Consider the following 11,763-nt stretch of genomic DNA (forward strand, 5'->3'; position numbering starts at 1 on the left):
GATACTGTTAAAAATCTTGGTGTATTAATTGACAGTGATCTAAATTTCAACAGCCACATGAAAGCGATAACTAAATCAGCTTTTTACCACCTCAAAAATATTGCCAAACTCAGAGGGCTATTGTCAAAACATGACTTAGAAAAACTCATTCATGCATTTATCTCCAGCAGGGTTGATTACTGCAATGGACTGTTCACAGGCCTTCCTAAAAAGACTATTAAACAGCTTCAGGTGATACAAAATGCAGCAGCTAGGACTCTTAACAAAAACTAAAAGAACTGACCACATTACTCCAATTCTTAAGTCCTTGCACTGGCTTCCAGTAAGTCACAGAATTGACTTTAAAGCACTATTGCTTGTTTATAAATCAGTAAATGGAGCAGGACCTAAATACTTGTCAGACATGCTTCAGCAGTACACACCTTCTCGTCCTCTCAGGTCCCAGGTGAAAAACCTGCTAGTAAAACCTACAGTTAGAACTAAACATGGTGAAGCAGCTTTTAGCTGCTATGCTGCTCAGCTGTGGAACCAACTTTTCGGATGACATTAAAAGGCCCCAACTGTAGCCAGTTTTAAATCTAGACTTAAGACCAAACTGTTCTCAGATGCTTTCTGCTAACTGTGCCGAGTTACAAATTCTGAATCTGCCTTGATAATTATTCTACTTTGTCTTTTATTACTTTTTTTACTACTTTTGCCTTTGTTTTTGCTTACTAATTATTCTTTATTTTTAAATGATTTTACCTTGTGTTTTATGTTTTCTTTTTATTATGATCTTTACCTTTTAACTATTCTTTGACTATATTGCCCTTCTATGCTTTTATTTGTTATTATTGTTTGGTTTTGTTTATGTAAAGCACATTGAATGACCTCTGTGTATGAAATGTGCTATATAAATAAACTTGACTTGACTTGACTGACGGCTGAAGTGCCCTTGAGCAAGGCACCTAACCCCTCACTGCTCCCCGAGCGCCGCTGTTGTAGCAGGCGTGTTTCACTAATTCATGGATTGGGATAAATGCAGAGACCAAATTTCTATGCTGTCGACGACATGGTCCAATAAAGACTGTTCAAGAGTTAATGCTTGAGAGTGCGGCTTTGTTTTCATAGTAGGCTAATTAAGGGCAGGACAACTACCCTATGCTCCACAATACTGTCAAATGTCCGTTTCACAGTTTTCTGGCTCTTGGCAGGTTGTCCAGGTTGTTGCTAACATTTCTCATTATGCAAATAATAAATACCTAACCTGTAGCATCAGCACCATCTAGTGGTCACCCAGTGCATGTAACTCCTACTTGCCGCTGTCCATGTCAGCGCACTATTGCCAAAAAAAGCTCAAAAAGCTGCCAAAAGCTCACCGAGAGTGCATTACTTCCACCATCTGCTGGACTTCGGGGTAATGGCACCATCTGCTGGACTTCGGGGTAATGGCAAGTGTACCCTGAAGCCTCGCTCTGGCCGCAGAGTGAATAAGGCAAATACTCCATCACCCCCATCACCTGTTTGGTTTCTCCCAGGAAGACTAAAAACAATTGGCCACAAGAGCCTAAAAACAGGTATCTCACCAGCTCCTGCCCAAGTCCTCACAGGCACAAGATCTTTCTACGTGTCTGTACAGACATTCACTCATATTCTTCTATAGCAGGGGTCTCCAACCTTTTTTCCTCCGACAGCTACTTTGACAAAATGGACATGGCCGAGAGATTTTATGTAAGTAGTAGCGTGCCATATAGCCGATGTCCACCCAAAACCGCTGAATAAGATTTGTATGCTTTTTAAAGGTTCATTTCAGCTCATTTGCCTTCTCTCTTTGTAGACTGTGAAATTTGATTTCAGAGTAATTTTAACATGTCTCCCAAGTGACTGGGTTATCAGATGTATGAACATCTTCCTCAAACCTTTTGGAGAGCTACCTGGAAACAGGTGGGGAGCTACTGGTATCTCGTGAGCTACCTGTTGAAGACCCCTGTTCTAGGTTATGTACTGTATAGGTTCTATAGGTTATGTACTGTCTAGCCGTTAAGACATCAATACGGCCATGCTTAAACAAAATGGCTGTTGACATACTTGTGCACTTACATATGCATTGATTTGGCTGATGTTGTGCCATTAGGGCATTTAGCACATTACTACATATTTACTTTTTTTTTTTTTTTTAAATAAGCAGATACACATTTTTATCCCAGCTTCGAAATGTGAGGTTATATTGGTGACCTTTTTGAGACCAATGCACTACTTTTTGTGAATATCACCCCTTTGTTACTTGATGATATCAACACTTGATTAATCGGGAGCGGAGAGTCGTTGAGAGTAATCCCTGAGGACATAAAGCAAACAAACAAACAAACACACACACAAACCAAATATAAACAGACAGACAGGCAAAAAACAGTTTTTTGTATCAAAATGTTTTACTTTGGTGTACAGTCAACATTACAGGAGCAGCACGTCCTTTATACAATAAAATAATTATAATTACAACAATAATTGAATTAACAATATCAATAAAATAGCCAAATTTATCATTTGTCTTTCTACACTGGATAACATTGTTTAAATACTATTGTTGTTAGAAATTGCTATTGTAACACGGAATGCTGCAAGGTTTTCCAATTGGAGCGATTGTCTTGTTTATTGGCATATTTTGTTTTCCATAAGAATGTTAATGAACCTGCACAAAAAGGTTACTTTAGGTCAACAATTAAAATCACATGAGGACACAGCTGAAGCTCAGAGGGTGGAGTGCGTTATGGGGTATCGTCATCACAGCGAGATGCCATTGCAGCATGAACACTTGATCCCTGGGTTCACTTACGATGCAACGTCCGAAAGGAAGGAGAAAGGGTGAAGGGTAGAGATGGCAGCGTGCAGACGGTCTCTATTAGCATACTGGCTAGCGAGGTAACTTTTTACTTATTTTTTTTTTCTTTCAACAGCGACACTGGCGACAAATATGCATTTCGTCAGTTTTAAGGCAAAATTAAACCTAGGCCTACAGTATTATTCAAAAAAAGATGGTCAAGCAAACTTTTTTTTTTTTTTTCACGATTATCGTCACAAAACAGCAGGTAAGCTACCCGACTCCCCCTCAAAGCATTGCAAATAAGTCTAAGCTCACAACAGCAGGTTTACAGTACCTTAGAACATCTAGTTACCAATTTAGATCTATTTCAGAATATTAACGGACTGTGTTTATCTCTAAAAAATCATGATTGTACTGTTATACAACATATTACATATTAGAAGTGTATGATTTTTTTCTCATATAAAATGGAAACAAGGTCTACCAGTCCTACTGATGAATGAAATCATCCAAATGAACTAAAGTGCCTATCCAAATATATTTTATTTTCCAAACTGGGCCTGATAGCACAACACTACACTTAATCGATCTGGAATGATGCAACGATGAAGGCACAGACCAGAAACAGGAAACAGTGACGGGTGACAGAAAGTAGGTCACAACAATACTTCTTACTCGTGCCGTTAACACTTTACTTGAACCCTACTTCATAAGACAGACATAACCATGTCATAAAAATATTAAAGCAGTCCATAGGGACACTTGCATTTTCAAAGATGTATCTGAAAGGTCAGGAGATCTGGATGGAATCTCATTATTGTTTCAATTATGTACTAATTAAACACAGATATGTCTCCTAAAATTCCTTAGGAGAGGCATCTTGAGACAGAAATTAGATGAGGCACTTTATTGTAAAAATACCATAATTGATAAAAAAGGATCTCCTGGCTACTTCTCTTCACTCCAGCTGTGAACTGTGTTCTTGTCATAGGCTAGTTAAATGCACTTGATTGTGAAAATGTGTGAAAACATCAGCACTTCCCAAAACATCAGCGTCGTCTTAAGAGAGAAACAGAGGAGGGCATTTTGTATCTAAAGGTTTGGTCAAAACTAAACATGATTAGTGATCCTACTGAGATCCCTCCTTTCACAGCGTAGGAATCATTTAGTCTCTATAGAAATCTCGCTTTTCTTTTCACTGTTGTCTAAGAGGATACGATCTCTTTTTAGATTTTCTTTCTTATGGTAGATGCACAAATCATAACAGCTGATGTCCAATGATTTCACAATGCCATGGCACTTTTATCCGTAGCTTTCACCACAGCTCTCTATATACCATAACAGCATAATGTCACATGTCATTTAGCATCTCACAGCAAAGAGCAATTACTATTACTACTACTACTATTACTATTACTGAGCTATGTACGGCAGCATTTGACATCTGCCTTGACAAGATTTTGACATGTCAGTCCTTTGAAGGTTCAAGTAAAATGCTAACTCTGGCCGAGACAAGAGCTGACATCGACAACGACTACAAATGACCAACTCTTCCACCATCGTCAGCTGCAGACATACTGGCAGTGTGTAAGTACACGAAAAAGACATCAGCAGAGGTTTGGAGTGGCTAGACGACGATCGTTCTGGAACAAAAGGAACCCATTCCCCCACTCTCCTCACCATGAAGCTAAGGAGTCCTGTGACAATCACACACAACTTGTGAGCATCTGTCTAAAAAACTGTAGAAGCCAATTATGAAACTGGTGTATTTTGTGAATCTAGTGAACTTGTACGCATAAGAAAGTATCACTCCATTCATAGTGGCAAACTGCCAAGAGGTTCAATACCAAATACTGCACATTTAACTCATTACAGGCATTACCTGCACATTTAACTCATTACAGGCATTACCTGCACATTTAACTCATTACAGGCATTACCTGCACCAGCAAAGGGCTCGTTTTTTCCCTCCCAAATTTCCCTCACGGGATCAAAAGAGTATATATACTTATACTTACTTAACCATATATTATGCGTTGGCTGAAGGGCCGCTCACACCAAGAATGCTAACTATAATGATAACGGCAAAAAAGTATAGCTCTAGCTAATATGAATGACGACGTCCACACATAAGATACAACGATAACACTAACGATAACGATAACACGACACTAATATCGTTATAGTTTCAGTTATCTTTATCGCTATCGTTCTTGGTGTGAATAGCCTTCTAGAGGTCTTATACTCAACCAGTGGCAGGCAGATGAACCATAGTTCCAGTTCTCTAGAGCCTTCTAGAGCTCTTCTACTCAACCAGTGGCAGGCAGATGAACCATAGTTCCAGTTCTCTAGAGCTGAATGTCCAGGTGCCTGGGATTAGCTCTGGAACTGATGTGCCGTGGGCGTACGTGCGCGTAGGTGTCTCAGAGAGCGAGTAGAGAGGCCATGTCATGGAAGGCACACAGGTCCTTTACTCTAACCTCACGGACAAACAACAACACAAACAAAAACAACTCGTATTAAGCTCACTCCAGGATGACCATGTAGACATGGTCTTCACTTCAACTAAGACTACACTCGTCACCATGCAGATCCTAACAGCCGGACTACACTGGGTGCTCAACAGAGGCGTTCAGTTCGCAGAGCATGACAATAGCTTTAGAACACTGTTCGAATGTGTGTGTTGCCATCACATCTGGTGTAGCCAGCTCCACTGATTAAAGTGGAAGCTACAGTAATTGTTGCAGTGGAACGCTTCAGTTATGTGTCCGATGTAACCAATCTGTTAGTCAGACTCAAATATTCTAGGGCGCAGTGCTCTAGAATATTTGGTCAGAATCTCAGTCCTGCTCGCTCTGACACTTTGTATTGGGTTCTTAGGTAGGATTCCGGTCTCACTCACCATGGTTACATGAAACAATTAAATGTACACAGACAACAGACAAGTGAACATGGTTTACGATGCACTGCAATCTACAGAGCTGTTTTCCCATGTATTTGCTGGTCTGGGTGATGGTTGGGGGTGGGGTTTGTGAATCCTAACTGGTTGTCTCTCTAAGGTCTCACGATTTCAGATCCCTATTTGATTGCCACAAAGTTTCGAAGCTATCTGATGAGAGATGTAAAGGTAGAGTGTATTTGGCTTAGGACAAAAGATAGAAAAAGAAAAACAACAGTTTAAACACTGAGTTCAGTTGGGCTGTCATGAGGTAATCTGGCTTTGGTGAGCATCGTCTCTCTCCGCATGGCAAAAAAGGATTTGGTTATAAACACCGAACCTACTCTTCACAGATACACACCAATGTCACAATGTATTGTTATTAAAGCTGAACATCTGGACACATTTGTATTAATCTTGTATTATTGTATGTCTATCTTTGTTTTGTATGAAAATAAATACGTTGGTGGGCTGATGCCTTGCATGGTTGTGAATATGGCTAGCAAGGTAGCGAGGCTACCAAACTGACAAGAGGTTGTGTGAAAAGGTCAAAAGGTCAAACGGCTACACGGAGGGGTGAGGCACAAAGGACCACTTTACGAGTACTGGGGTGGGGGTGGGTGTTTGCGACGCTAATGTCTAAACTATCTCTATCTTCTAGAATTATCTCACTGGCCTTGAGGTTCTATGACAAAATCATGATAGTTCCAGAACATTCCTGTAGGACTGGAATGGGTTTAGACAGAAGTAAGAATTGTGTATTGTGTTAGTGAATAGAATCCTGCATGTGGCCTTCTGTTGTCCCTCTAGAAATGGTTTCCCAGGTTTGGACGTGATAAGTCCCTTGTTTGTGTGTGTGTGTGTGTGTCTTTCTGTTGGCTCTGGGGGTCTGTGTTTGTGTGTGTACGAGTGTGTATGAAAGCTTAAACGTGTTACGAAAGTGCTTGATAAACAATGGATCCCTTAAATACATTTAGACGAGATTTTCCTCCAAATGACTGTTTGGTTTGATTGATGAGGTTTCTTTCCTTCCTGTCTCCTGCTCGTCATATAATGCTGTGCAAAGCTACGTAGTTCTATGTGCAATAAAGCTATATCCCTGAACTCAATGAGCTGTAAACCCTGTGCACGTGAACCTTGACCTGTCGCCACATACTGTACGCTACAGTGCAAAGAAAGACACACTGAATGAGAGAGACTGAAAAAGAAAAAGAAAAAAAAACTATTCAAACCGTCAAAACAACTCTCCTATCAAAAGTCATAAATGTGATTGCATTTCTAGTGAAATCTTTTCTAAAACATATTTCAGGGATCCACATACACCTGCATACTGTTTGAGGTCATGATAAGAAAGAAAGTGCGCAAACCCAGATAGTGGACTACTGGAACGGTACCCTGGGGTCAGATTCTGGACAGACTCCGGCCTGATCCATTTCAGAGTCGGCGACCACCTGAAGCCTCACTCACTAATTAGCATGATCTGTGTGGTGAGCTGCACACAGTGTTTGGTATGTGTTATTGAAAGAGTAGTGCAGGAGGGTTTCAACAAGTTGCATGCACGCGGTTGTGTTTGGATTCTGAGGCGGCCTCGTCCAGCCGTTCTGAGGCGGGCTTGTCGAGCCGTTCTGAGGCGAGCTTGTCGAGCCGTTCTGGCTTCTCGAGCCGTTCTAGCTTGTAGAGCCGTTCTCAGGCGGGCTTGTCGAGCCGTTCTGGCTTGTCGAGCCGTTCTCAGGCGGGCTTGTCGAGCCGTTCTGGCTTGTCGAGCCGTTCTCAGGCGGGCTTGTTGAGCCGCTGCACCAGTGCAAGACCAACACCAGCACAAATGAAACCAAAAAAGAAGAAAAAAACACCCTCCCTTCTTACATCATCACATTGCTGAGCAATGACTGTGGTGATCATTTGGTTGTATAAACTTTTGCATGTTTAGTACGCTACTGAGGAAGAAGAGGAAGAGGAGGAGGAAGAGGAGGAAGAAGAAGAGGAGGAAGAAGAAGAAGAAGAAGAAGAAAAAAAATAAACAGGTGCAAATTCAACACTCATCTTGATTTGGCCCAGTAGGTAAGCTTACATGTGTTTCTATTTATTTTTGTGTGCACATACGTGGGTGTATGCATCTGTGTGTGTGTGTGTGTGTGTGTGTGTGTGTCCTGTGTGCTCTTGTGTGTAAACCTGTGCATGCGTGTATGTTTGTATACCTGTGTGTCTGTGTGTGTGTCTGTCTGTCGGTGTATGCCTGTGTGTGTGTGTGTGTGTGTGTGTGTATCTCCCAGGAAACACACCAGTGCAGGTGGGGTAGCTGTTCTGTTGCCCAGCCGGGCCTCTCTCTCTCTCTCTCTCTCTCCCCCCTCAGTTGGCTGGGCCGGGGTCGGCGAGGGGCATGGTGTGTAGCACCTCGTCCAGCAGCTGCAGAGCCCGGTGCAGGTGCACCTCCACCCAGCAGGGGGTGTGCTTGATGCTCTGCCGCGGGTAGTCGGGCCCCCAGCCCTTCACGAAGCTCAGGCGCAGGATGCATAGGCGCCGCAGGTCGTCCACTCCGATGCCGGCCGCTGCAGAGAGACCTGGTGGTACAGGGGACGGAGGGTGAGGGTGTGGGGTGCCTCAGGGCTCAGTGCCAAGACCTGGACAATTCAGATGTATCTTACAGGTACCTACTACTGTGTGTGTGTGTGTGTGTGTGTGTGTGTGTGTGTGTGTGTGTGTGTGTGTGTGTGTGTGTGTATGTGTGTGTGTGTGTATGTGTGTGTGTGTGTGTGTGTGTGTGTGTGTGTGTGTGTGTGTGTGTGTGTGTGTGTGTGTGTGTGTGTGTGTGTGTGTGTATGTGTGTGTGTGTGTGTGTGTGTGTGTGTGTGTGTGTGTGTGTGCGCGTGTGTGTGTGTGTGTGTGTGTACGTACTGACTGCAGGAGCGATGCCTCCTACTGATCCGGGGCCAGGGATGTTTCCTGCTACTGCGGCCGCCTGAGCTGCAGCTGCTGCTTGAGCTGTGGCCGCCTGTTGCTGCATCTGACGGTGGCACTGCCTCAGGTCAAAGACCTATACACACACAAACACACACACACACACACACAACATTACCCTTTATTGGGGGGCTCATGAACATGTCCCCAGATTGTAGCACTGTAGCTGCCTAGCAGCTCTAGCTGTTGGATGCAGCAACTCGAGCTACGTACTGTGTTTTATTTCGGTGACCACAAGAAACAGAGCTATGTAAACCATAATATTCTCCTTTAAGTATAACCATAATACAGTAGACAAACACACACACACACACACTCTCTCACACACACACACACACACACACACACACACACACACACACACACACTCCACTTCCATGGTTTATGAAACGCTATGCTGCTAAGGGATTGACATTTTCATTAAAGCAGTTATTTTAAAGTGCATTACGCCTTTGGTCGGCAAGCTTGGGCTTGAGTATGCATTGGTGTTGAAGATGCTTTGGTGTTGAAGATGTTGACTGGAAGTTGTTTCGTGGGGAAAACACAATTGGCTAATTGGTTGATATGGGTGTGTGTGTGATTGTGACAATAATAAGCAGAGCATTGACCATTTTCTTTATCTCCTGTTGCTATGTCACTTTTCAAGTCCAGGCCTGTCTGGAGAAATGATATTTTGCCCGCTCAATTAGAGGCACTCAGCGGCAGCTCAACCTAAGCAGGGGGTGTAGTGGTAAAATAAGAGGTGGGTCCACTATCAGCTCTGTGATCACGGTAAGGTGGACTGCGCCATGCAGTAGTGGGTTTTAAAAAAGGCATTCAGAACATGTTTGATGAAGGTGGAGGGCAGATGCACAATATTGTCCAGGTGCATTGTAGGCTATAAATGCCCTCCGCTGGCTGCAGATAATTGCAGATTAACAATAAACAGAAATGCTAATCTGAGGTACCTGTCTAGTTTTATTCCATAAATATATTGTTTTTATAGACGTTATTGGCAAGAGCTTCCATGTAGTGGCTGTTGACATGAATCAGAGAATTACCACTAGGCCTACACCCCTGCTTAGGTTGAGCTGCTGCTGAGTGCCTCACGTTGAGCGGGTGAAATCTGATTTCTCCTGAAAGGCCTGCACTTGAAAAGTGACATAGCAACAGGAGATTAAAAGAAATAGTCAATACCATTCTCCACTTATTATTGTCACAATCACACACCCCCATATCAACCCAGAACCCCACTGCAGGGGCAAAAATAATAAACGAAAGTTGTATTTAAGACTTTTTAAGGATCTGCGGGAACCTTGCAGAGAACACCTAAGCACACACACACACACACAGACACACACACAGACACAGACACAGACACACACACACACACACACACACAGACACACACACAGACACACACACAACACAGTCCTCCCATGCTACCAGACCTTGATGTAGGCTCCTGGGTAGATCTTGTGCACGGCGTCCCCAGGTGCTCTCCCGGCCTCGCGGTCCAGGTAGTAGCTCTGGACGAACACGGCGTGGTCGCTCATGCAGCGCATCCACACGTCCCCCTCGCCCCGGCACTCCAGCTGCACGCCCTTACCGATGTGGAGCCTGCGGCGCCGGCACACAGGACACACACGTTAGCAAAGCAAAGCAAAGCAGAGCAAAGCAAAGCAGAGCAGAGCAGAGCAAAGCAAAGCAAAGCAAAGGACGTCAAGTCAAGTCAAGTCACTGGTTTGTAGGAGACGCTTTTATCCAAAGCAACATGGATTGAAAGATGGAGATGTATACAAAGGTGTGTGTTTAAAGGTTTCTTGATAAAAAGGTACAGTACACCCATTAGCCTCCTCTCATTCCTCATCCTCACTCCCTTCCTCTGAAGGCCCCGCACTGATGCTGTGTAAGGCCCCGCACTGATGCTGTGTAAGGCCCCGCACTGATGCTGTGTAAGGCCCCGCACTGATGCCGTTTAAGGCCCCGCACTGATGCTGTGTAAGGCCCCGCACTGATGCTGTGTAAGGCCCCGCACTGATGCCGTTTAAGGCCCTGCACTGATGCCGTTTAAGGCCCTGCACTGATGCTGTGTAAGGCCCCACACTGATGCCGTTTAAGGCCCTGCACTGATGCTGTGTAAGGCCCTGCACTGATGCCGTTTAATTGTAGTGCACAAGGCCCCGCACTGATGCTGTTTAATTGTAGTGCACAAGGCCCCGCACTTATGCTGTTTAATTGTAAGGCCCTGCACTGAGAGAGAGAGGGATATGTGGGAATGTGAGATATGTGTGTGTGTGTGTGTTTGTTTATGTTTATGGTTGTTAGCCCCCCCCCCAAAGTGACACACAATTATGGGAATAAACATATAATTAACATAACACAAAATATTAATGACTTCATAATCAACTTAATAATTTAACAAAATAATAACAACAGAAATTTGTTATAATAACAATAGCCATAGACATTATACGATATGTGACTCTGTAAGGAGAATTATTAGTTATATACAAGTTAAACATATGAGTTTGTCTGTGTGTGTTATGTGTGCTTTGCTTTCCTCTGTGATATCACTGCTGCCTAAAGCTTGTACATGCCCAGCTGGGTTACTGTGATATAATGCTGACTAACGACAGCCTTCACACCCAGTGCACTGTCCCACGTCACACCACCAGGTGGTGCTGTAAGATGACAGACGCAGCAGATAGATATATATCTACGGCTCTGAGGGAGGCTTTGAGGAACTCCACTCTCACGACTGCGGAATCCCAGTGGTGATGTCATAATAGTCCCTTTCCAACCAGAGGGATTTTTGCAGTTCCTAGAACATAGAATTTTCTTGTGTTCCGACCTTATAAGTCACGCCCACTCTCAACCCAAATTGAATGGGCAATGTGAAACTGAATGGGAAACAAGTTCCAATGGACACTTGGCCAGTGAGAATGCAAATAGCAAAACCAGTTTTGGGGGAGAGTAGTTAGTAGAACTGTTTAGAAGTGGACTGTTCCTATAACTACGTTCCTGTACCTACTTGGTGGTGGGAAAGTGGTTAATGACAGAGTGTTGTCATGTGGGTGCATGGAAC

General features: G+C 43.5%; 1 pseudogene; it reads right to left on the reverse strand.

The window, feature by feature from the left end:
- Positions 1–2,391: 2,391 nt before the first annotated feature.
- Positions 2,392–11,763, reverse strand: part of LOC125285606 — a 42,043-nt pseudogene continuing 32,671 nt past the window's right edge.

Source organism: Alosa alosa, chromosome 20, assembly GCF_017589495.1.
Source record: "Alosa alosa isolate M-15738 ecotype Scorff River chromosome 20, AALO_Geno_1.1, whole genome shotgun sequence".
NCBI classification, from domain to species: domain Eukaryota; kingdom Metazoa; phylum Chordata; class Actinopteri; order Clupeiformes; family Clupeidae; genus Alosa; species Alosa alosa.